The sequence below is a fragment of the Nomascus leucogenys genome, chromosome 15 (genome assembly GCF_006542625.1).
Source record: "Nomascus leucogenys isolate Asia chromosome 15, Asia_NLE_v1, whole genome shotgun sequence".
Classification (NCBI taxonomy): Eukaryota; Metazoa; Chordata; class Mammalia; order Primates; family Hylobatidae; genus Nomascus; species Nomascus leucogenys.
Window position 1 is genome coordinate 48545841 of NC_044395.1, and position 25093 is coordinate 48570933.

The window sequence follows — 25093 nt, forward strand, 5'->3', positions numbered from 1 at the left end:
GTGAATTCCCCAAACTGTCAATACAAAGAAAATTTCATGTACATAATAGCTCATATTATATGACATTGTTGTGTTATTACTTGGAAAGCTGTTTAGAGATGTATGCTTTTATCCAAAACATAAATCTAAGTTAATTAATGCTAGTTGCTTCAACAACCTTTAAATCTCAGTGGCTTAAGAGAATAAGGCCTATTTATCACACGTTATACTCTGACGTGGGGAGAGTGTTCATTTATACAGCTGTCTCCCATGAGGCAACTCAAGGATCCAGGCTCCTTTCATCTCAGAGTATCATACTTCACTTGCGATTGCATGGGTGAGAGAGACAGACCCTATACAAGATCACATGGGTAACAGCAGGCCAGTCTTGGGAATGTCATTCATCACCTCCATCTGCATGCCATTAACCAGAAGCCAGAAATATGGCTTCAACTTAACTAGAAGAGGAGTTGGAAATGTTATCTTCCTGTTTGTCCAGTAAGAGGAAGTGGAACTTGTGAAAATTTAGCTACTCTCTACTCCATTCCATCTTTTTGAGCATCAAATTTTTATTATACTCTCTCTCATAGCTTGAACACATTCACCATCTCCATAAGATGATAACCCAAGCTCCCATATAGTGACTCATTGAACTCCACCCATCTCAAAATTTGGAATCTCCATTGATGACAGTTTCCTCTCTGAGTCCCTGTTGTGGTTCCTTCTAGTTATCTCATTGTCAATGTAGCCATTTACAATGGTCAAACATGCCCAGAATAACTGGAATAGAAAATCTCATTTCAAACGGGACACTGGTTCATAGCAAATGTGAAATCCCACTAAGCATATGCTTCGGAAGACCCTGGTATTAATCTGTTCTCATGCTGCTAATAAAGACATACCTGAGACTGGGTAATTTATAAAGGAAAGAGGTTTAATTGACTCCCAGTTCCACGTGGCTGGGGAGGCCTCACAATCATAGCAGAAGGCAAATGAAAAGCAAAGGCACATCTTACATGATGGCAGGGAAGAGAGCATGTGCTGGGGAACTCGCCTTTTTAAAACCAATAAATCTCATGAGACTTATTCACTACCATGAGAATAGTATGGGTGAAACTGCCCCCATGATTCAATTATCTCCACCTGGCCCTGCCCTTGACACTTGGGGATTACTGCAATTCAAGATAAGATTTGGGTGGGGACAGAGCCAAACCATATCGACACCCTATCTTAGGTGTAGCAAAAGATTCTTGCTTAAGCTCTGGCTTTACTGTCTGACAGGGGCCCTTTTGCTCCTTTGCCCACTATTCTCCATGTCCCTACTGAAAAAGAAGTTTCTCTTCATGCATTTTTCTCCTTGGCCATTCTAAAGTGAGTGTAGGAATGGTACCTTCCTTGAAGGCTGTAGAAACTTCAAAAACAACTTTCTATTTGTGGAAAATTGGCAACCTAAAGGGTAATTTCAAAGCTTAAACAATGTTTTGTGTGTGGGGATGTGCACAGCGGAAGTAAAAGAGGTAGTTTTACTGACAATACAATTACATCAAAAACTTAGTGATTCTGATATATTAGGTTCCAAATTATTCCATTTTCTTTTAATCATAAAGTTATATTAAAGATATAGTTGTAAATTCTGTTTTATTGTTTTGTTTTCTTGCTACCCCCACCATGATTCTCTCTTGATATAAGTGGGGTCACCTTTAGGCAGGGCATGAATGGATCGATCCTTTGAGACAGTTTATTCGATTGAGACATTTTACAGAATATTTTTCACTCAAAGTCTTAAAAATTATTTTGGAGAATTTCCAACATATAAAAAGGTAGAGTGCATAGTAAACCACCCTAATCCCATCATCCAGGCTCAACAATTTTCAGTGCATGAAGTTAAATAAATTTAAATAAAGTTTAACAGCTGGGGTTTGACAAATCCCTGTGACTATATAGTTCTTACATTACTGTAGACAGGAGAAATAGATTATGCATGGGGTTGTAAAATTGAGGCAAATGCTACCCAGAGAAACTCTGAGACTTGCTGAAGGTTACAAAATTAGTTAGTGGGAAACCTGGGACTAGAAACTAAGTCTCTTGACTCTTAATTTAATTCTTCTTCCGTGTTGCTCTTTTGTCTTCTTCAGATTCATTAAAGGCAGTCAGAATACTTTAAGCAGCTCCTGTGCTTATCACTTTTTAGGAAAAAACAAGTGCTACCTTTCATGAGGAGCTTAGAGATACTTCTTAAGTGATAAAATTTACAAAACAGAAATAATTAGAAAGTAGAAAACTAGAGCATTGTTAAGACAGTATTTGTATTAGTCCGTTCTCACACTGCTATAAAAAAATACCCAAGACTAGGTAATTTATAAAGAAAAGAGGTTTAATTGACTAACATTTCTGCATGGCTGGGGAGGCCTCAGGAAACTTACAATCATGGTGGAAGGGGAAGTAGGCATGTCTTACATGGTGCCAGGTGAGAGAGAGGAGTGTATGTGTATGTGAAGGAGGAACTGTCAAACACTTATAAAAACCATCTGGTCTCGGTGAGAACTCACTATCATGAGAACAGCGTGGGGGAAACCACCCCCATGATCGAATCACTTCCCACCACATCCCTCCCTTAACATGTGGGGATTACAGGGATTACAATTTAAGATGAGATTTCGGTGGGGACACAGAGCCAAACCATATCAGTATTTAACTGCCAAATCTATTTCTTCAAATATTCATACTTTCCTTTCTTCATTTATTAAACTTTTCATTTCTCTACTATAGCCAGTAAAAAAAAGAGATGATATATGTATCTGCAAAATCCAAGGAAGTTGCAATTTGAAATAAAAAATTCTTGAAGAGCAAAATTGAAGACAGCGTTAAAAAGAACCAAAGACCCTATTTCAGGGTAGACTTAATCAAGTTTTCTTGCACTCACTAAAGAAAAGACTTGCAGACATATGAAGAACACAGCAAAGTGACCCTGACCATTTTCTTTTAGTGACACCTCTGCATAGTGACAGATGGGCTCCCAGAGGAGTGGATTAGCAGGTCTTGCCAGCACACTGTGAGTTGATCACAAGAGGAAATCAGGCCTCACACCTGTGCTGAACCGAATTCCAGGCACTTCTCTAGGGCCTATGGAAAAAAAATGTCATTTGAATTTCTCTTCCTATAGGCAATAAAAGTTATTAAAAAAATTTCTTTCCATTGCCTCAATGTTTCTTATTTCCTCTATTATTATCTATCACCAGTTAGAATCAGTTGTCTATTTTTGAGGCAAATACATGTTGCAATTTGATTCTTAAATGATCATTGAACAAAGTGACATCTTTATCTATGTTACATAAACAGTCTAATGCCTCTAGACATCTGGGATGTCTTTTCCAAATTTGTTTGATTAATATTCTCATTTTGCTCAGCACTGAAACTCATGACTAATTTGCTATTTTTCTCTTTACTTCTGAGGTTTCTGCCAATTGCTTGCACTTGGGTCTTTTGCAGCATCTGTGACTGTTCACTATTTGTGATCCCCTTGAACACTGTTGGAACCAGACAGAAATGATGCTCATCCTGGCCTTTCCTCTTCACAGCTGTATGACCCGAAGCAGAATACATTATTTCTCTCAGTCTCAATTTCCTCACTGGCAAAATCAGTAAGAGTCTGTCAATATCGCATGATTGTTGTTATATCTGTGATGATTACTGCTCACATTTTCATCATATCACTGTAGGGCACTGATAATGTTGCTCAGATTAGTAAGTGGACAGCAGTTCATTAATAATTTCCTCACCTAAAAAAATAAATTATTGTCCTCACAGGCAATCTAGACATCTTTCCTCCGATTCCAAAGTCTTTTTATTAAACTCCTTAAAAGTAGAATGTTTTATATACGTTTGCATCCCCACAGTTCCCAACATATCGCCTTACATAATTCGACATTTTTGGAACTTTTTGGAACAGATAGCTTAGGTAACCTGCTAGATTTTTCCTTAGCCTAGCATTAGTCAGTAGTTTTTAATGGAAAAATATTTGGAGAAAATTTTGACTGTTACAACTGGGGGTGGTGCTACTGGCAGCTAGTTTGTATAAGTCAGGGATGCTGCTAAATATCCTTAAATATATAGGGTATACAAACAACAAAAAATTATCTGGCCCCAAATGTGCCAAGATTGAGAAACTCTAGTAGAGTGGAAAATGTAGCTTTGGAGTTAGACCTAGGTTCTAGTCCCAACTCAGTTGTTCACATGCTTTATGATCCTGGGCAAGTTGCTTGACTTCTCTATATCTCCTGGAACTCCCTGACACCTATCTACCAGAGCTTCCTCCTATATAAAATAAACCTCTCTATATAAAATAAAGCTGTCACTTCCTTTTACTTTGGGAATTAAAATAATAATTGTATTCAGTGCTTGATACATAGAAGTTACTCAAACACATACATTTTCCTTGCACTCTTAAAAGTCTGTCTGACATAAAATGTTACAAGAATCTAGACACAAAGAGATAGATGCAAGCAGGAATTCTTATCTTAATAAGACCCAGGGATCTCAGGATTTTAATAAGGGATCTGAGTAAGACATAGGCTGTTCTCCGGAGACACAAAGAGGAGCAGTTCTGATCAAAAGTGTGCTTACAGAAAGAGAATGAAAATGAATCTCATGTCTCCTGTTGGTGGCCACTCTGGGTTACTTTTGTCTTTGCCTCTCAAACACAGACCACTTTAAGAGGAGCTGAACATGCCAAGGCCCTAACAGACATGTGGACTCCACTTGCTTCCTGAGCTCAGTCAGTGTTCATTAAATTGAATGTTCATAAAATTGAATCACAAAGACTTACTTTTATCAAGATTGTTTTAAAGAGTCTAGAGCCTCCAAAGGAGACCATGAGCATCCAGAGAATTGAGCACCAGCACAGTGGGCAGGAAAATGCATCTGCACCTGCTGCAACCAGCTGGCCTTCCTCCTGGCCTGGGCCCAAGGCTGACAGTGAGCCAGACCAAGGTCTTAGAAGGCTCCAAAGTTGACCATCTTTGTGTTGAAGTGCTGGTAGATAGGTGTCAGGGAGCTCCAGGAAAGCCTGTCCTGAGGCCATGCAAGCAGGGATCTCATCTTGTTTAGTGTAACAGACTCAGGACCAAACACTGTGCCTGGAACACAGTAGGTGTTTAATAATGATTATTGAATAGTCTCACAGAAATACTGAAACAGTAACATTTGACTCTGAAACCGGAGGGAAACACTCTGGGCAGAAGCCAAAGTAGTTTCCTCTTACAAGGAGCATGTGGCCTGTGTGGAGGTCTTTGAGCTGCATGATTCATGATCACTTAGAAACATTCCTGAAGAATAATACCTCCTCTAAAGAGGGAGGCATAAAGCCTTACATAATAAAAGGCATAACTGCTGAATCCAGTGGATCCCATCCCTCACATTAGCAAGAGGTATTGAATTATACCCCTATTAAGAATGAATAGAGATTATAAGCCAGAGGAAAGTATAATATAATTCAATTGAAAGAAATAACTACTTAGGAGAGTTAATGAGTTTGCCATTCAAAACGTGTGTTAATAATTAGCATTTTATTGAATGCTCGCTGCTTCCCATCCACTGAACTAAGTACTTCTCACACATGTTCTTATTTTATGCCCACAACACTTTATGATATAGTTTCTGTTGTTATCCACATTCTACAGACAAGAATGCTGAGGCTTAGAGAGATTAAGTGATTTTCCCAAGGTCACAGAATTAATAGCAGTTAAGGTCAGTATGAGTCCAGATCCTGAGTTCTTAAACACTAAGCAATACTCTTAGGGAATCCCTTGGAGCATCCTCACAAATGGAAAAAATTGCTTGGAAAATCTCTGTCTCAGCTAGAGGTAGTTAACTGCAGTGCCAAGTCCTATAAATCTGCAGGTGAGTGGCCACATATTTTTGGAAGCCCAAACAAAGAAGGAAATGTGAATATTTAATGTCTTGATGTGCAAAAGAAAAAGGCAAACCAGACGCATTAGAGAAGCACAATTATCTCTTGGAATTAAAACCAGAGAATCATTTCTCTGGGGCCTAACAGAGGATAATGTTTAATATAATTAACGATGCCTACAAGAGCATCTTTACTGTAAATATCATGCACAACAAAAAGGCCAGGACCATGAAATTGCTGAAATTATTTGAATACCTTGAAATGATTTCAATACCTCTTGCCAATATGAGGGATGGGATCCACTTGATTCTGCAGTTATCCCTTTTATGTAATGTCTTAAACCTCACTTCTTAGAAAAGGTATTATTCTTCAGGAATGTTTCTAAATAGTCATGAATTATGCAGATCAAAAACCTTCACACAGGCCACATGTTTGTTGTAGGAAGAAACTACCACTAAGCTCTACTCTTCAGGGAGTAGATTCTCAAAGTTGCAGATGCTCCCTCTATACATGTTGAACTGGCTCTGAGAAAACAATGTTTAAGGAGGACTGTCTGAAGATTATGCTGTTCATTTGTTCCTCTAGGTATTATAAAATCTATCTCTACATTGCAAATGACCAGCAGGAATGTCCCTAGATTTCATGGTTATGGTCTTTTGTTGTGTGTCGTATTTATTGTAAAGATGCTCTTGGAGGCATTGTTAATTAAATTCAACAGTGTCCTCTGTGTGAGGCCGCAGAGAAATGATTCTCTGGTTTTAATACCAAAGATAATTGTGCTTCCCTAATGCCTCTGGTTTATCTTTTCCTTTTGCACATCAGATCATGTAAATATTCACATTTCCTTCTTGTTTTGGCTGCCAAAAATACATGGCCACTCACCTGCAGATTTATAGGAACTTGCACTGCAAGTAAGTACCTCTAGCAGAGGCAGGGATTTTCCAAGCAATTTTTTTTCATTTGTGAGGATGCTCCAAGGAATTCCCTAACCCCCTGTTATTTTTACCTCCTGTTAATGGGGAAAGTCAGGGTAATTTTGCAGGGGGTAGAGGTGAAGAAGAACTGATAAAAGGTTCTAAGCAATGAACTAGGGCTGGGGCTACACAGGTACAGATAACAAATTCCCCACCCTCAAAGAGTTTGTAGCTTAATGGAGGAAATGCACAGGCTAAAAAATTTTGTAACACACAGTTTTAAAAAACTGTATTCATGTGAAGATGAGAACACCAGACAAGACCTCTGAGCTCCCTACTCTGCCAAGGGAAATTAAGAATGCCTTAATACAGGAGTTAACATTTGGACAGGACCTTGCAGCATAAGGAAACAACATTTATTGAACACTATATGCTGTGTGCTTATTTAGATTAGCTAATTGAATCACGGCAACTTCACAAGATAGCTGCATTTTTCCCTCATTTTTTTTTTTTTTTTTTTGATAGACAATGAAAGTAAGGCCCAGGGAAATCAAGCATTTACTCAGGGTGGCACAGGTATGGAGCTCTGGGGCTGGGATTTCAACCTAGATCTGCTTGTCTTCAGCCATGCTCTTTCCTTCATGTGTTAGGACTATTCAGGTCTAATGAGGCCTTCAAATGAGGATGCATGGTTCTGGGAATTGGGAGGGCAAATTCCACCCACGAATATCTGGTTGAATGCGTTTGTCCTTTGTGCAGGCAGAGGAAAGGGCAAAATGATTTCTCAGGATGTTTTTAGCTCATTTTCTGTGCATGATTGTCTCAGGGAAGAAAACGTCTCCACTTCTAACTTTTGATCAGTGTTCCTCTTAGTGTAAGTGTCTCTCCAGTGGTACAGTGAAGTTTTTAGATCAGCTGCATTTAAACTGGATGAAGGAAGGGATCAGGTCAGCCTTGTTCAGGACTCATACCTAGTACCTGGCCATAGAAGCCATTGATACTCATTATATATTCACTGAGTGAACACAGGAATCACTGAAGAAACTGGGAGATAAGCGTTAATATATTAGGTTTGGTGATTTGGTAGTTTCTATATCCCCTAAGTCTTCATGACATTTTATTTATTTATTTATTTATTGAGACAGAGTCTCACTCTGTCACGTAGGCTGGAATGCAGTGGCACGATCTTGGCTCACTGCAAGCTCCACCTCCTGTGTTCATGCCATTCTCCTGCCTCAGCCTCCCGAGTACCTGGGACTACAGGCGCCCACCACCTCGCCCGGCTAATTTTTTGTGTATTTAGTAGAGACGGGGTTTCACCGTATTAGCTAGGATGGTCTCGAACTCCTGACCTCGTGATCTGCCCACCTCGGCCTCCCAAAGTGCTGGAATTACAGGCGTGAGCCACTGCACCCGGCCCCTCATGACAATTTTAGGTCCTCAATAAACGTTTTGAATGAAAAAACTCCCCACCGTTTAGAACTGCATTTAGTTCCCAAAGACTTCCCTGACAATCCTCATTTTGACCTACTCCTACTCCACACCACACAAGAAATACCAGCACATTTTTTCTATAACACTCTACATCTCCTGCCAGAGCAGCTATTAACATTCCTGGAATTGTCTTCTCAGTTAGACATCTTCCTCCATTCCCATATAGGCATCCTGAAGACAAACAGTGTGGCTCCCTTAGTCACCTTTGTATCTGTAATATCCAGCCTGGCATAAAGTGGGCTTGATTGGTTAATAGAATGAAAGAACTAATAAATCAACGAATACAATAATTTACTGTTCTTGATTACCATACTAATAAGATGATGAACAAGCTTTTACAGGGAGTCATAATCCAGAGGACAGCTAAAAATAATTACACAAAAGCAAAATTATTATGTATAAACTTCCCCCACACACACACACGAAAGAAAAAAATACATGCATTCTAAAATGGCACCTAAGTAGCAGTATGGGGGCCCTCAAAAGCAAAGCAAAACAAAGCTGAACTAAACTAAACTAAACAAGTTGTATTCATCATTAGATCACCAGGGCCTCCTTTTAATTGTCTCATTGCAGTAGTTCTTCCTTTCAAAGTTTCCGGTGCCTCCTACTCTGAGTTGCTGCAGTTTAAGTGTTAAATTTCTCATGCTGAAGATTTGCTGCCTTGTTCATCTTTCGTTTTCTTTTATTCTCCCTGGGAAGCTGCATGGTTTTTACTTCTTATTCCACACAATCCTTTGGCCAAGTTTTCCCAGCTTGAAAACTGCTTTATATTTTCATGTTTTTTAAGTAGTCCATGTATTCAAGCACCGTACTCTTTGTTGACTTGTTTTAGTTTTTCTATCACAGTACCTCTTTCATGATAAAGCTTTTCCTCTACACTTCGCAGATAGAAAGTAATAATATAAGTGATTGATTTTCTCTTCCTAGTCACCAAACATTTTGAAAGTGATTTAAAAGTCCCCAGATCTCTTCATACCTATCTCAACTCTAAGAACATTTTAGTGGCAGCCATGCATTACATACTCATATTATTCATGGCACTGTGTATCTGTTGCTTTGTGAATATTGCTACTTAAAGTTAATCTAATGTTGATGATTTATGAATTATAATATCAAAAGAAATATCTGTAATAATGATTTACATCTGTATGGATTTACAGTTTAAATACTATTTAATTATCATTTTAAAGAGATGGGCATCTCACTATGTTGCCTGTGCTGGAGTGCAGTGGCTGTTCACAGGTATGATGATAGTGCACTAGAGCCTTAAATCCTGGGCTCAAGCCAGACTCTTACTTCAGCCTCTTGAGTAGCTGGTACTGCAGGCACATGCCACTGTATCATGCTAACGGGTATCTTAATATCAGTAAATTCTCAATAGCCAGTGTTAAGCGGTTACTTACAGATGAGGAAACTAATGTTCTGGGTGGTTTGCCCAAGATCAAATAGTCTACCTAGTTTTTTTTGTCTACATATTATTCCCTACATTATATCCACTTGTGTGAAATTTAAAACCAGACAACTCTGACTCTGGGGAAATGAATTCTTATGCCCAAGGCTTTGTCTTAGGACCATGGTGGACTTAAGGAGATCTCCTGATAACGCTGTGCAATTACTGGGTTCTGTATCTTTGTACAAGCTGTTCTTTCTTGGGAATCCTGTTCCCACCTCAAATGTGAAAACTGTGTATATCTTTGTGCTCAGATGTCACTTTCCCTGTGAAGCACATCTATCACCCTGAACAAAGTTAGTGGCCTCCTTTATGTTCCTTGTATATCTTTCCATTACTGGATTTATCACACTGGAATATCTAATGAGAGATCTGACTCCTTGGATTTGGTTTAGGCAGTTGGAAGACAGAGATTATGTCACATCCAGTAGAAGCTTACTAAATCCCAGTTGAGATGAATTAGCTATACAGTTCTCAGCATTAAAACCATGTTGGGCACATTCCCAGGTAATGTTTGCTTCCCTTTGGGTTTTTTGCTAAAATTCAAACTAATACTCCAAGTTACTTAATTGCTTCACTGAGGTGTGTCAAAGTTAATTGAAGTATTACATGTTCTATTTTTCCATCTTACACATAAAACTTGAGGCTGTTAGAATGCAGAAAACTACCCAGATGTTGTCAACTCAAGGAGACCTGGTTCATCCTAGCCTGGTTCTTCAAGCCTCAAAAAAACAAGATGAAGATGGAAGACCATTTAGAGGGACTGTTACTCTACATGCAAGAAAAATGTTATCTGTCATTCTTGACTTGAGTTTCTATCTCTTATTCTTCATAATAGCTAAGTTCTTAGAGATGTGGCTGGGTGTGTGCTTTATATGCATTAATCCTCACAACAGTCAGGTTATGCAGACATAACATCTTCATTCTTCGCAGTTCATGAACATGAGATCAAGGCAGGTTTAATGACTTGGCAAGTTCACATACAAGTTAAAGGGAAAATGTGTGATGTGCAAAAAATTCTATCTGGTTTCAAAATGTGTACTCTTTACACTACATGCTGCATGATCTTTTCTTGCTGTATGAGCAGCAATGACATAAATAAGAATGCCTTTCTCATCTTATTCATTCAAACATTTTCTTTTCCACTTGGCCAGTGACTTTGCTATGAGGAAAAAAAAAAAAAAAAAAAAGCTTAAGTCCTTTCTCCTAACAGTGCACCTAGTTGAGAACTAAAGTACCTATTTGTCCTTGGCAAGTCACTGTGTATAAAGGCTTTTGATAAAATTCATTTAAATTTTCTGCTTTTGTCTCATGGCCCCAACCTCCTTATTTTATCTGGTTTTAACTTTTCTTTCCCAGTGAGTGAAGCTCCTGTTGGTTTGTATAAATGCATCTTTCTTACTGGACACATAGCTGTCTGATGACTTTCATGTTCATTTGATTATTTTCCAGGACGTGAACAGAAGGCATGGAATATATATATATATACACACACAACATATATATGACATATCATATATATATATATATATATATTTATATGAAATTTTTTCCTTCTGTCCTGGGAGGCAGTAGTGGGAGGTATAAAAATTTGTATTAACCTCCAAACCACTTTTTATTTTTGGTGAGCCATATGCCCAGCAAGTAAAGAGACCCCACAAACTGAAACATTCCTTGCTGTCAAAGGTGGCCTCAATTTCTTCTAGGTCACTGATGATTTTCATCTATTAGAAAACAGCTTTGAGGGAAACTATCAGGAGCATAGTCATTAATGCAGCATTGATAGTTCGGTGTCAGGAACTTTTGAGAATGGAGGAAATTATGAGACACTTTTTTCTTCACATTTTAAAAAAGAGAGTATCTATTTGATAAAATTCAAATACAGACCTAAGGAAGCATATGAACAGGACCTAAGTAAGCTTTTGAGTAAAAAAGACCTAGGGTTGAAATTCAGTTCTATTGTTACCTTTTAGTAGTGGTGTTTATATGATTCAATACATACATTAAATTTCATAAGGCCGTATACCAAAAAATTTGGAAGGTTTTCAGGCATTATTTATTCAACTGTATTTTCAGCACCAAACTCTTCCTCTTCACTTTTTGGGACTGACAGCATAAATATTAGACATCTTGTTTTTGTCCTATAGATCTCAGAAACTGTTACATTTTTTAATCTCTTTTTTTCCTGTTATTCAGGCTGGAGAAGTTCTACTGATCTATCTAAAAGTTTTTTGACTCTTTCTTCTATTCTCCTCTATTCATCTCCATTTCACTGTCAACCCCAACAGATGAGTTATTTATTTATTCTTTTATTATTTATTTATTTCGAGGCGGAGTTTCACTCTTGTTGCCCAGGCTGGGGTGCAATGGTGCAATCTCAGCTCACTGCAACCTCCACCTCCCTGGTTCAAGCAATTCTCCTGCCTCAGCCTCCGAAGTAGATGGGATTACAGGCGTGAGTCACCACGCCCAGCTAATTTTTTGTATTTAGTAGAGATGGAGTTTCACCATGTGGGTCAGGCTGGTCTCAAACTCCTGACCTCAGGTGATCTACCAGCCTCGGCCACCCAAAATGCTGGGATTACAGGCTTGAGCCACCACGCCCAGCCCTTTATTTAGTTATTATATTTTTTATCTCTAAACTGTCATTTAGTTATTCCTATGGGTCTAATACTTTGCTGAAACTTTCTATTTTTTGTTTCAAAAGGTTTCAGAATTCCATATTGGGACAATTTTATAATGCCTGCTTTATAGACTTTGTCAGATACTTTCAACATCTGTGCTATCTCAGTCTTGGCATCTGTTGATTGCTTTTTCCCATGTAAGTTGAGATTCTTGTTTTTCACATGATGACTAATTTTTGATTGTATCCTGTTTAAACAGCATACAAAATGTTGACTTTTTTTTTGTTAGGTTCCGGCTGCAAGTTCAGTTTCACCTTCTGTGGGGGTTGTCTATGGTTCCAATATCAGCTGAGTATTCAAAGCCTTTGCTTCTATCCATCCTGCTTGTGCTCCACCTAGTATGGTGGACCTAGGTGGTGATGTATGTCACCACTCAGTTGTCAAGGATTTGGAGGTGCTGATTAGAATCAGATCTATGCATGTGCTGCCTAGCACTCATGTACAATTTGCATGGGCTCACACTTCTCAGCTACTTTTTATCCTTAATCTGCTTGTCAGTTTCCAGTTCCCTGGGGATCACTTTTTTTGGCCCTCCAGCAGGAAAGCGGGGGCTTTAGTTATCCCACTCCATTGCAGGGCCAAGACCAGGGTGAAACAAGTGAGGCACATTTCTTGGGTACAAAAATTAAGAGGGCACCAAAAAATTCAATAGATAAATAAAATTTTAAAGCAATATTTTAAAAAATAAAAATTAATGTGAAAATTTATAATGAACAAAATGTTGCAACTTAAGTAAAGACAGGATCCAGCTCTGCACTTGACTACCCAGCCTCACTTCCTCAACCTAATTTCAGCCCTCCTTTGCTGTGTATTTCTACAACTGCACCTCCATCTGGAGCCAGGCAGCAGGAAGACAGTCAGAAAAAAAATGTAACCAGTTTGGTGGAACTTTGAATTCTGGTCTTCTTCCTCAACCTTCCTGTTACTAGTTATATTTCAGAGACTTCAACTAGTTGATCTATGCATTCTTTCCAGGTTTTGCAGCTATACTCAGTGAGAAAAACAGAGTAGAGGGTGGTTATTTCATCTTAACTAGAACAAGAACCAGAGAAGAATATTCTTAGATTGCTACAAGGAGCTAGATGAAAGATTGACAAAAAAGTAAATTCTAGAGGAAAAAGCAATACATATTTCAAAAAGCAATTCTGTCACCTTATTCTTTCTAGTAAAACTTTTTTTTAAATTTATTTATTTTTTTATTTTTTTTTTATTATACTTTAGGTTTTAGGGTACATGTGCACAATGTGCAGGTTTGTTATATATGTATCCATGTGCCATGTTGATTTTCTGCACCCATTAACTCGACATTTAGCACTAGGTATATGTCCCAATGCTGTCCCTCCCCCCTCCCCCCACCCCACAACAGTCCCCGGAGTGTGATGTTCCCCTTCCTGTGTCCATGAGTTCCCATTGTTCAATTCCCACCTATGAATGAGAACAGGCAGTGTTTGGTTTTTTGTCCTTGTGATAGTTTACTGAGAATGATGTTTTCCAGTTTCATCCATGTCCCTACAAAGGACACGAACTCATCTTTTTTTATGGCTGCATAGTATTCCATGGTGTATATGTGCCACATTTTCTTAATCCAGTCTATTGTTGTTCGACATTTGGGTTGGTTCCAAGTATTTGCTATTGTGAATAGTGCCACAATAAACATACGTGTGCATGTGTCTTTATAGCAGCATGATTTATAGTCCTTTGGGTATATACCCAGTACTGGGATGGCTGGGTCAAATGGTATTTCTAGTTCTAGATCCCTGAGGAATCGCCACACTGACTTCCACAATGGTTGAACTAGTTTACAGTCCCACCAACAGTGTAAAAGTGTTCCTATTTCTCCACATCCTCTCCAGCACCTGTTGTTTCCTGATTTTTTAATGATGGCCATTCTAACTGGTGTGAGATGGTATCTCACTGTGGTTTTGATTTGCATTTCTCTGATGGCCAGTGATGATGAGCATTTCTTCATGTGTTTTTTGGCTGCATAAATGTCTTCTTTTGAGAAGTGTCTGTTCATGTCCTTTGCCCACTTTTTGATGGGGTTGTTTGTTTTTTTCTTGTAAATTTGTTTGAGTTCATTGTAGATTCTGGATATTAGCCCTTTGTCAGATGAGTAGGTTGCAAACATTTTCTCCCATTCTGTAGGTTGCCTGTTCACTCTGATGGTAGTTTCTTTTGCTGTGCAGAAGCTCTTTAGTTTAATTAGATCCCATTTGTCAATTTTGGCTTTTGTTGCCATTGCTTTTGGTGTTTTAGACATGAAGTCCTTGCCCACGCCTATGTCCTGAATGGTATTGCCTAGGTTTTCTTGTAGGATTTTAATGGTTTTAGGTCTAACATTTAAGTCTTTGATCCATCTTGAATTAATTTTTGTATAAGGTGTAAGGAAGGGATCCAGCTTCAGCTTTCTACATATGGCTAGCCAGTTTTCCCAGCACCATTTATTAAATAGGGAATCCTTTCCCCATGTCTTGTTTTTTTCAGGTTTGTCAAAGATCAGATAGTTGTAGATATGCGGCATCATTTCTGAGGGCTCTGTTCTGTTCCATTGATCTGTGTCTCTGTTTTGGTACCAGTACCATGCTGTTTTCGTTACTGTAGCCTTGCAGTATAGTTTGAAGTCAGGTAGCATGATGCCTCCAGCTTTGTTCTTTTGGCTTAGGATTGACTTGGTGATGCAGGCTCTTTTTTGGTTCCATATGAACTTTAAAGTAGTTTTTTCCAATTCTGTGAAGAAAGGCATTGGTAGCTTGATTTGGATGGCATTGAATCTATAAATTACCTTGGGCAGTATGGCCATTTTCACGATATTGATTCTTCCAACCCATGAGCATGGAATGTTCTTCCATTTGTTTGTATCCTCTTTTATTTCATTGAGCAGTGGTTTGTAGTTCTCCTTGAAGAGGTCCTTCACATCCCTCGTAAGTTGGATTCCTAGGTATTTTATTCTCTTTGAAGCAATTGTGAATGGGAGTTCACTCATGATTTGGCTCTCTGTCTGTTATTGGTGTACAAGAATGCTTGTGATTTTTGTACATTGATTTTGTATCCTGAGACTTTGCTGAAGTTGCTAATCAGCTTAAGGAGATTTTGGGCTGAGACAATGGGGTTTTCTAGATATACAATCATGTCATCTGCAAACAGGGACAATTTGACTTCCTCTTTTCCTAATTGAATACCCTTTATTTCCTTCTCCTGCCTGATTGCTCTGGCCAGAACTTCCAACACTATGTTGAATAGGAGTGGTGAGAGAGGGCATCCCTGTCTTGTGCCAGTTTTCAGGGGGAATGCTTCCAGTTTTTGCCCATTCAGTATGATATTGGCTGTGGGTTTGTCATAGATAGCTCTTATTATTTTGAGATACGTCCCATCAATACCTAATTTATTGAGAGTTTTTAGCATGAAGGGTTGTTGAATTTTGTCAAAGGCCTTTTCTGAATCTATTGAGATAATCATGTGGTTTTTGTCTTTGGTTCTGTTTATATGCTGGATTACATTTATTGATGTGTGTATGTTGAACCAGCCTTGCATCCCAGGGATGAAGCCCACTTGATCATGGTGGATAAGCTTTTTGATGTGCTGCTGGATTCGGTTTGCCAGTATTTTATTGAGGATTTTTGCATCAATGTTCATCAAGGATATTGGTCTGAAATTCTCTTTTTTGGTTATGTCTCTGCCAGGCTTTGGTATCAGGATGATGCTGGCCTGATGCTAGTAAAACTTTTTATCCTTAAAAATAAAATTAGCTTTCTAAGAATTATACAATACACTCTTTTCCTTTCCTTCACCTTCCAGGGGAAAGTACATGTGTATGTAGGTGCATGAGTGCATGAGTAGGTGTGTGTACAATCATGCCGCAGAGAAAGACAGAAACAGAAATAGAAACAAAGTGGGAGGGACTTAGATAAGGATCTTGTAGATTTAGGTTGAGTTTCTCCAGTGTTCCTTTTATCATTAGGGAAAGATTAAAATGTTAGAATAAATAACTTATAAGGTCCTATATGGATTTTCCTCTTCCTTCCTATTTTGAGGAAATCATCAGAGGGACAAACCCCTCTCATGGGTACAGTATTTGCTACCATTGACAATGTCACAGTTTTTTCTATTTATAAAAAGAAGGATACTTACATAAAGGGTAATTCATTGTTTTAAGCAAGGTAGGTCAAGTTCAGTGCTGGCATTCCTTTAGCTATCTGCATAAGCACCTTAAACATACGTAAAACATATTCAAATGTACTATTTAAAGAATGTAGCTCAGGATTTTTGCTTATTTGCTCCTGGACCCAGAACTGTTTTGTTCATTGAATATGGCCAATGTTAGATGGAAGGTTGTAAAACGCAGGACAGAATGTATTCAAATATTATTTGAATTTGACTGTAGAAAGAGAACTGTGTACAAAAGCTGTTGACTGCTTTTTACCTTTGTGGTCTCTGTACCTTTGAATTCATTGTAGTAAAAAACAAATTTTAACCTACATTTGGCCCAGACAGTGAATTTTTCTATAAATCTGGAAAACTCTAAAATATCCCTTTCACTTGCATCCGTGTGAAAAGACCACCAAACAGGCTTTATGTGAGCAACAAGGTCGTAGGTGGATGTTTCTCAGGGAGCAAAGAGCAGGAGGACAGGGGATTGATCTCCCAAGGGAGATCCCCCGATCCAAGTCATGGCACCAAATTTCATGTGCGTCCCTGTGAAGAGACCACCAAACAGGCTTTGTGTGAGCAACAAGGCTGTTTATTTCACCTGGGTGCATGGGGCAGAGTCCGAAAAGAGAGTCAGGGAAGGGAGATAGGGTTGGGGCCATTTTATAGGATTTGGGTAGGTAAAGGAAAATTACAGTCAAATTGGGGGTGTTATTCTCTGGCTGGCAAGGGTGGGGGTCACAAGATGCTCAGTGGGGGAGCTTTTGAGACAGGATGAGCCCGGAAAAGGAATTTCACGAGGTAATGTCATCAGTTAAGGCAGGAACAGGCCATTTTCGCTTCTTTTGTGGTGGAATGTCATCAGTTAAGGCAGAAACTGGCCATCTGGATGTTTATGTGCAGGTCACAGGGGATATGATGGCTTAGCTTTGGCTCAGAGACCTGACATTCCTGTCTTCTATTAATAAGAAAAATAGTGTTGAAGTGTTGGGGTGGCGAAAATTTTAGGGGCAGTGTAGGAACCTAGAGTGGGAGAGATTAAGCTGAAGGAAGATTTTGTGGTAAGGGGTGATATTGTGGGGTTGTTAAAAGAAATATTTGTTGTATAGAATTATTGGTGATGACCTGGATGCGGTTTTGTATGAATTGAAAAACTAAATGGAATAAGACAAGGAGAGAAACAGGTATTAAAGGACTAAGAATTGGGAGGACCTAGGACATCTAACCAGAGTGCCTAAGGAGGTTCAGCATAGCCCCACCAGCAAAGATTATTTACTTTAAGAGGGAGTTAAGAGTGGTGGTTTGGGGATAGCACCAGGAGGTATCAGCTGTGATGGCTTGGAGAAACAGTGTAAATGGGCAGTGTAAACAAGAGCAGGACATTTATGAGTAGTTGAGAACAGTTAATAGAGGTATGACTAAACAGAAGATAGTAGGGATGATAAGTTTTTTGGGGCACAGTCCAAGTTGGTCTGGTGTCTGGAATGAGGCTGGGGCCTTATAAAAAGGAGCGTTCTATACAGGAGCTTAAATGGGCTGTACCTTGTAGCATTCTGAGGACAGGCCTGAATTATAAGAAGGGAAAGAGGTAAAAGTACTGTCCAGTCTTTTTTAAGTTGGAGGCTGGGCTTGGTGAGGTGTGTCTTTAAAAGACCATTAGTCCATTCTACCTTTCCTGAAGATTGAGGACGGTAAGGGGTAGGAAGATTCCACTGAATACCAAGAGCCTGAGAAACTGCTTGGGTGATTTGACTAGTAAAGGCCAGTCTGTTATAGGACTGTATAGAGGTAGGAAGGCCAAACCGAGGAATTATTTCAGACAGAAGGGAAGAAATGACCATGGTGGCCTTCTCAGACCCTGTGGGAAAGGCCTCCACCCATCCAGTGAAAGTGTCTACCCAGACCAAAAGAGATTTTAGTTTCCTGACTCAGGGTATGTTGCATAAAGTCAATTTGCCAGTCCTGGGTGGGGGCGAATCCCAGAGCTTGATGTGTAGGGAAGGGAGGGGGCCTGAATAATCCCTGAGTAGTAGTAGAATAGCAGATGGAACACTGAGAAGTGATTTCCTTGAGGACAGATTTCCATGATGGAAAGGAAATGAGAGGTTCTAAGAGACGGACTAGTGGCTTGTAACCTACATGGAAGAGGTTATAAAATGACGACAGAATAGAATGGGCCTGTGAGGCTGGAAGGAAATATTTTCCTTGGTCCAAGAACCATTTGCCTTGTGTGGGAAGAGATTGATAGGTGGAAGTTTCAGTGGGGGAGTAGGTGGGAGTGGCCAGATGAGAAGGAGAAAAACTGAAAGTGAGGGATATAAGTTGGAACACTAGCTGCTTTTTTAGCTCTCTTATCAGCATAAGCATTGTCCTGAGCGATGGGATCTGATGCCTTTTGATGGCCTTTGCAGTGAATGACTCTAGTTTCCTTTGGAAGTAAAGCGGCTTTGAGAAGCGTTTTTATTAAAGAGGCATTAATGATAGAGGACCCTTCTGTAGTGAGGAAACCTCTTGCATGGTGGTGCAGGATATAGAAAGCATATTTAGAGTCAGTATAAATATTGACATGTAGTCCTTTTGCAAGAGTGAGGGCTTGACTTAAGGCAATGAGTTCCGCTTGCTGAGAGGTAGTGGAGTGAGGCAGAGCGGTAGCCTCAATGATAGATGTGGAAGATACTCTAGCATAGGCTGCCTTTGCTGGTGAGTGGCGATTAGGCCTGGTGGAACTACCATCAATAAACCTAGTGTGTTCAGGGTGAGGAACACGAAAGAATATGGGGAAATGGAGGGAATGTCAGGTAGATCAAACAGATACAGTCATGGGGGTCAGGTGTGGTATCAGGAATAATGTGGGAGACCGGATTGAAGTCCGGGCCAGGAACAATGGTAATTGTGGGAGACTCAAAAAAGAGTGAGTACAGCTGAGGGAGTCGGGAAGCAGAAAGTATATGTGTCAGGTGTGAGGCAGAAAATAGATTTTGGAAGTTATGAGAACTGGAGAGAGTGAGTTGAGCATAGTTTGTGATTTTAACAGCCTCTAAAAGTATTAGGGCAGTGGCGGCCGCTGCATGCAGACTTGAGGGCTAGGCAAAACAGTAAGGTCAAGTTGTTTGGATAAAAAGTCTACAGGGCCGATCCCAGTCCTTGTGTAAGAATTCCGACTACACAGCCCTGCACTTCAGCTGTGAGTAATGAAAAGGGTTGGGATGAGTCAGGGAGAGCTAAGGTGGGGGCAGTCTCTAAAGCTGTTTTCAAGCAACAGAAAGAGGAGTGGGGAAAGGATCTAGGATCTACGGGGTCAGCTAGGTTTCCTTTTGTGAGTTTATATAATGGTTTTATTAGGATGGCAAAACCAGGTATCTAAAGTTGAAAGTATCCAACCATGCCTAGGAAGGAAAGGAGTTGTTTTGTAGAACGTGCTGGGGTTTGAGAGATCAGTCAGACACTATCGACAGGGAGAGCATGTGTGTTTTTATGAGAATTATGCCAAGATAGGTAACAGATGAGGAAGAAATTTGGGCTTGACTGAAGTAATGGGAGCTGTCTGTGAAGCCTTGCAGCAGTACAACCTAGGTAATTTGCTGAGCCTGATGGGTGTCAGGGTCAGTCCAAGTGAAAGCGAAGAGAGGCTGGGATGAAGGGTGCAAAAGAATAGTAAAGAAAGCATGTTTGAGATCCAGAACAGAATAATGGGTTGTGGAGGGAGGTATTGAGGATAGGAGAGTATGTGGGTTTGGCACCATGGGGTGGATAGGCAAAACAATTTGGTTGATAAGGCATAGATCCTGAACTAAACTGTAAGGCTTGTCTGGTTTTAGGACAGGTAAAATGGGGGAATTGTAAGGAGAGTTTTAGGCTTTAAAAGGCCATGCTGTAGCAGGCCAGTGATAACAAAGCTTTAATCCTTTTAAAGCATGCTGTGGGATGGGATATTGGCCTTGAGCAGGGTAAGGGTGATTAGGTTTTAATGAGATACTAAGGGGTGCATGATCAGTCACCAAGGAGGGAGTAGAGGTGTCCTATACTTGTGGGTTAAGGTGGGGCAATACAAGGGGAGTATGTGAAGGAGGCTTTGAACTGGGGGAAAAGGCGGCAATGAGGTGTGGCTGTAACCCAGGAATAGTCAGGGAAGCAGATAATTTAGTTAAAGTGTTTCAGCCTAATAAGGGAACTGCGCAGGTGGGGATAACGAAAAGGAGTGCTTAAAAGAGTATTGTCTAAGTTGGCACCAGAGTTTGGGAGTTTTAAGAGGTTTAGAAGCCTGGCTGTCAATACCCACAACAGTTATGGAGGCAAAGGAAACAGGCCCTTGAAAAGAAGGTAATGTGGAGTGGGTAGCCTCCATACTGATTAAGAAGGGGACGGACTTACTCTCCACTGTGAGAGTTACCTAAAGCATCTGTGATGGTCCAGGAAGCTTCCCAGGCAATCAGGCAGCGTCAATCATCAGCAGCTAAGCCAAGAAGATCTGGGAAGGAGTCAGAGAGCCTTGGGCCAGAGTTCCAGGGGCTCTGGAAGTGGCTGCTAGGTGAGTTGAACAGTCCGATTTTCAGTGGGGTCCTGCACAGATGGGACATGGCTTAGGAGGAATCCCAGGCTGTGGGCATTCCTTGGCCCAGTGGCCAGATTTCTGGCACTCGTAGCAAGCTCCTGGAGGACGCGGGCCTGGAGGAATGCCTGGCCACTGCGGTTCAGGCATTTGGAAGTTCTTGTGTGCTGGAGATATGGCGAGGGTTTGTCTCACAGTGGAGGCAAGGAATTGCAACTCAGAAATATGTTGCTACTTGGCTGCCTCTACTCTATCATTGTACACCTTGAAGGCGAGTTTTATTAAGTCCTGTTGTGGGGTTTGGGGGCTGGAATTTAATTTTTGGAGCTTTATTTAATGTCGGGAGCAGATTGGGTAATAAAATAAAATGCATATTGAGACGGCCTTCTGACCTTTCAGGGTCTAGGGCTGTAGAGCGTCTCAAGGTTGCTGCCAAACAAGCCAGGAACTGGGCTGGGTTTTTATATTCAATGAAAAAGAGCCTAAATGCTAACTGATTTTGGGAGAGGTTGGATAAAGAAACAGGAGCATTAACCTTGACAATGCTTTTAGCTCCAGCCACCTTTTTAAGAGGAAATTGCTGGGCAGGTGGGGGAGGGCTAGTCGCAGAATGAAACTGTAAGCCAGACTGGGTATGAGGAGGGAAGGTGACAAAAGGACTATAGGGTTGGGGAGCAGAGGCTGAGGAGGAATTGGGACCTGGCTCAGCCTGGCGGGGAGCAGCCTGGGGAGGAGGGGAGAGGTCAGATGGGTCTGTAGAAAAGGAAGATTAGAAAGACTCAGCGACACTTGAGGTTGGGACTGAGAGGACAGGTGGGAGGGAAAAAAGGAGGATTTGGGATGAGTCGCATTGGGAACAGAGACTACAGAGGGAACAATGTGTAAAAGAATGCCTGGATGTCAGGCACCTCAGACAATTTGCCCATTTTATGATAAGAATTATCTACATCTTGTAGGATGGAAAAATCGAAAGTGTCATTTTCTGGCTATTTGGAACCACTGTCAAGTTTGTATCGGGGTCAAGTGGCATTGTAGAAGAAAACAAGGTGTTGAGGTTTTAGGTCAGATGTGAGTTGAAGAGGTTTTAAGTTCTTGAGAACACAGGCTAAGGGAGAAGGAGGAATGGAGGGTGGAAGGCTGCCCATAGTGAAAGAGGCAAGCCCAGAGTAAAGGGTGAGTAGAGACATGGAGAGAAGGGGTGGGGGGTGCTTTCCCCCCAGGAAAGTGGAGAAGGGGTAGAGACACGGAGAGAAGGGGTCAGGGGGTTCTTCCTCCCCAGAGAAGCAGTACTTTCTGCTAAGGGTGAAGGACCAAGGCAGGCATCTCCACGTGGTCAGACAACTCTGAAACGTGGGTGAATAATCAGGCAGGCATCCCCACAATGATTAAACACCAAGGGAAGGCTGAGTCCATGACCTGCAACAGAGTTTTGGGTCCATGGATAAAATGCATCTCCTTTGTCTCTACCCGAAAAGGAAAGGAACTGAAATTAAGAGAAGGGAGAGAATGAAGTGTGATGCTAAGATTGAAAGGAGAAAGAGGTTGAGGGATAGAGAAGTTGGAGAAGAGGTTAAAAAAGAAAGGCTGCTTACCAGATTTAAAATTGGTGAGATGTTCCTTGGGCTGGTTAGTCTCAGGACCAGAGGGCATAGGTGGATCTTTCTCACAGAGCAAAGAGCAGGAGGAGAGGGGATTGATCTCCCAAGGGAGGTCCCCTGATCCCAGTCATGGCACCAAAATTTCACTTGTGTCCATGTGAAAAGACCACCAAACAGGCTTTGTGTGAGCAACGAGGCTGTTTGTTTCACCTGCGTGCAGGCGGGCTGAGTCTGAAAAGAGTCAGCGAAGGGAGATAGGGGTGGGGCCATTTTATAAGATTTGGGTAGGTAAAGGAAAATTACAGTCAAAGGGGTTGTTCTTGGTGGGCAGGGTGGGGGTCACAAGGTGCTCAGTGGGGGAGCTTTTGAGCCAGGATGAGCCAGGAAAAGGAATTTCACAAGGTAATATCATCAGTTAAGGCAGGAACAGGCCATTTTCACATCTTTTATCATTATTCAGTTACTTCAGGCCATCTGGATGTTTATGTGCAGGTCACAGGGCATATGATGGCTTAGCTTGGGCTCAGAGGCCTGACAATCCCCTTCTAATTTTCCTCCCTGTCTCATTCCCTGCCTCCATCCTGCCTTTGTTTTCTTCACACCCTTATTTCCTTTCTCTCCAGGAATGCTGACTTAGCACCTTATTTTGCCTGTCACTTTACTAGACCCTGTAGACTATGCAAAAGTAGATGAGACAAATAACGATCTAGCTGAGAGTGTTGCCATTTATTTGAGGAAACAGGCATGATCACATGGAAGAGTTAAAACAGTCTTGGAACAATGTGCATTCCAGTGTAGAAACGTCTCACATAGATGGTCCTTCTAGATTATTTCTGATCTCTTTAGAGAGTCAGTGTGTCTCATACTCATTACCTTTGCATAGGCTTTCTCTTTTCCAGTAAAAAAAGGAAATTAGTTTATTGCTCTGTGGGTGGATGTGTGTGTGTGTGTGGTGAGAGAGCTTTTATTTAAAAAGGCATATATTATGGGTGTTTCAGGTACTTGTTGCTACCCTTGATTTAGCTATTGCTTTAGCAAGTCAAATTTTCTTATATTACCCTCTGTAAAGACATTTCTGTTCTCAGCCTATGAGCCAAGCCATGTGACACTGAATGATTGCTGAATACGCCTTGAGCCCTGGGTCAGGCATTCTGAGGGTCACAAAAGAAAACCTACCCAGTGGCCTATTTTACAAACCCTTGTTTCATTCCAGGCAAAGCTTCCCATGAGGTCTCTGCACTCTCCTCTGGCTTGATCTCTAGTGAAAACTTCCTAGGCAGCCTGCGTCCCACTGGGTCTACTCACCTAGAGGGCTTCTGTCTGCTTTCCATAATTAGGGCAAGACAGCTGACACAGATATGCCTGGGAATTACCAGTCTCCCTTGCACACTCTCTGGCTTCCCCACTGTGCCTGGGAATTAACCTCCCATTATATCATTCAGAAGGCAGGTGGCTCATGATGTCGTCTTCTAGCATGACCTACCTGAGGTGCTCTGAAGAAACCTGGAGGCTGACAGTGTCAGACAGGAATAATGAGTACAGGAAGAGAGCCCTCAGGAATTACCTCAGGATGCTGCCCAGCTCCTCCCACTCCAGGTTCTCAACACATCCTAAAGGGGCAATTAGCACTGGGAGGTGATGAAGGAGCAGGGCTGTGTGCAGGAACCGGTGACCCAATTTAGCAAATGAGAGGTAGAGGCTATCTCCTATGCAGAGATAGCTGTATTTGGGAGAATTGTTACCTGGAGAGAAGCAGACTTCTACCTTTTCCTGGGAAGTCCATGACCTATGATTTCTTAGAAATGGTATTTTTTTTTCTTCAGAGGAAGGAGTTGAGTTTACAGTAGATTTTGAATGTGGTTGTAATAAAACAGCCTTTAAATTTTAGAATTTGTGTGAAGAGATCTATTATATGCCTCCCTGAACCCCAATTTCCTTTTCTGAGTTGTGGGTTTTGGGAGCTTTAATTTTTGGGGTCTAGTTCTCCATTTTAATAAGGCAGGAATAAAACCCACTGGCACCTCATAGCTTGTAACAGCTCCCAGCAGGATGAGGGGAGGCTGAGCTGCCAGGTTTCAAATGTGGGCTGCGCTTAGGTATCCTGAAGCCTGTCAGTCATACATACCACAGTCACAGAGGGAAAGCAGCAGCGGTATGCAAGTCTCAGTGGGAGAAACAACTTTTAGAAAATATATTTATATTTTCCCCTTATCTAGGTGCTACTTCTGTTGTTGAAGCAGAGACTCAGAGACACATGATTTTCAGATTTAGTAAGTAATTAAAATTTTTCTCAATTGCATGGGCTAGGCACCTGCTGCCAAGCAGCATCAACAACCAACTGATCTATGCATTAACCATTTTTTTAAAC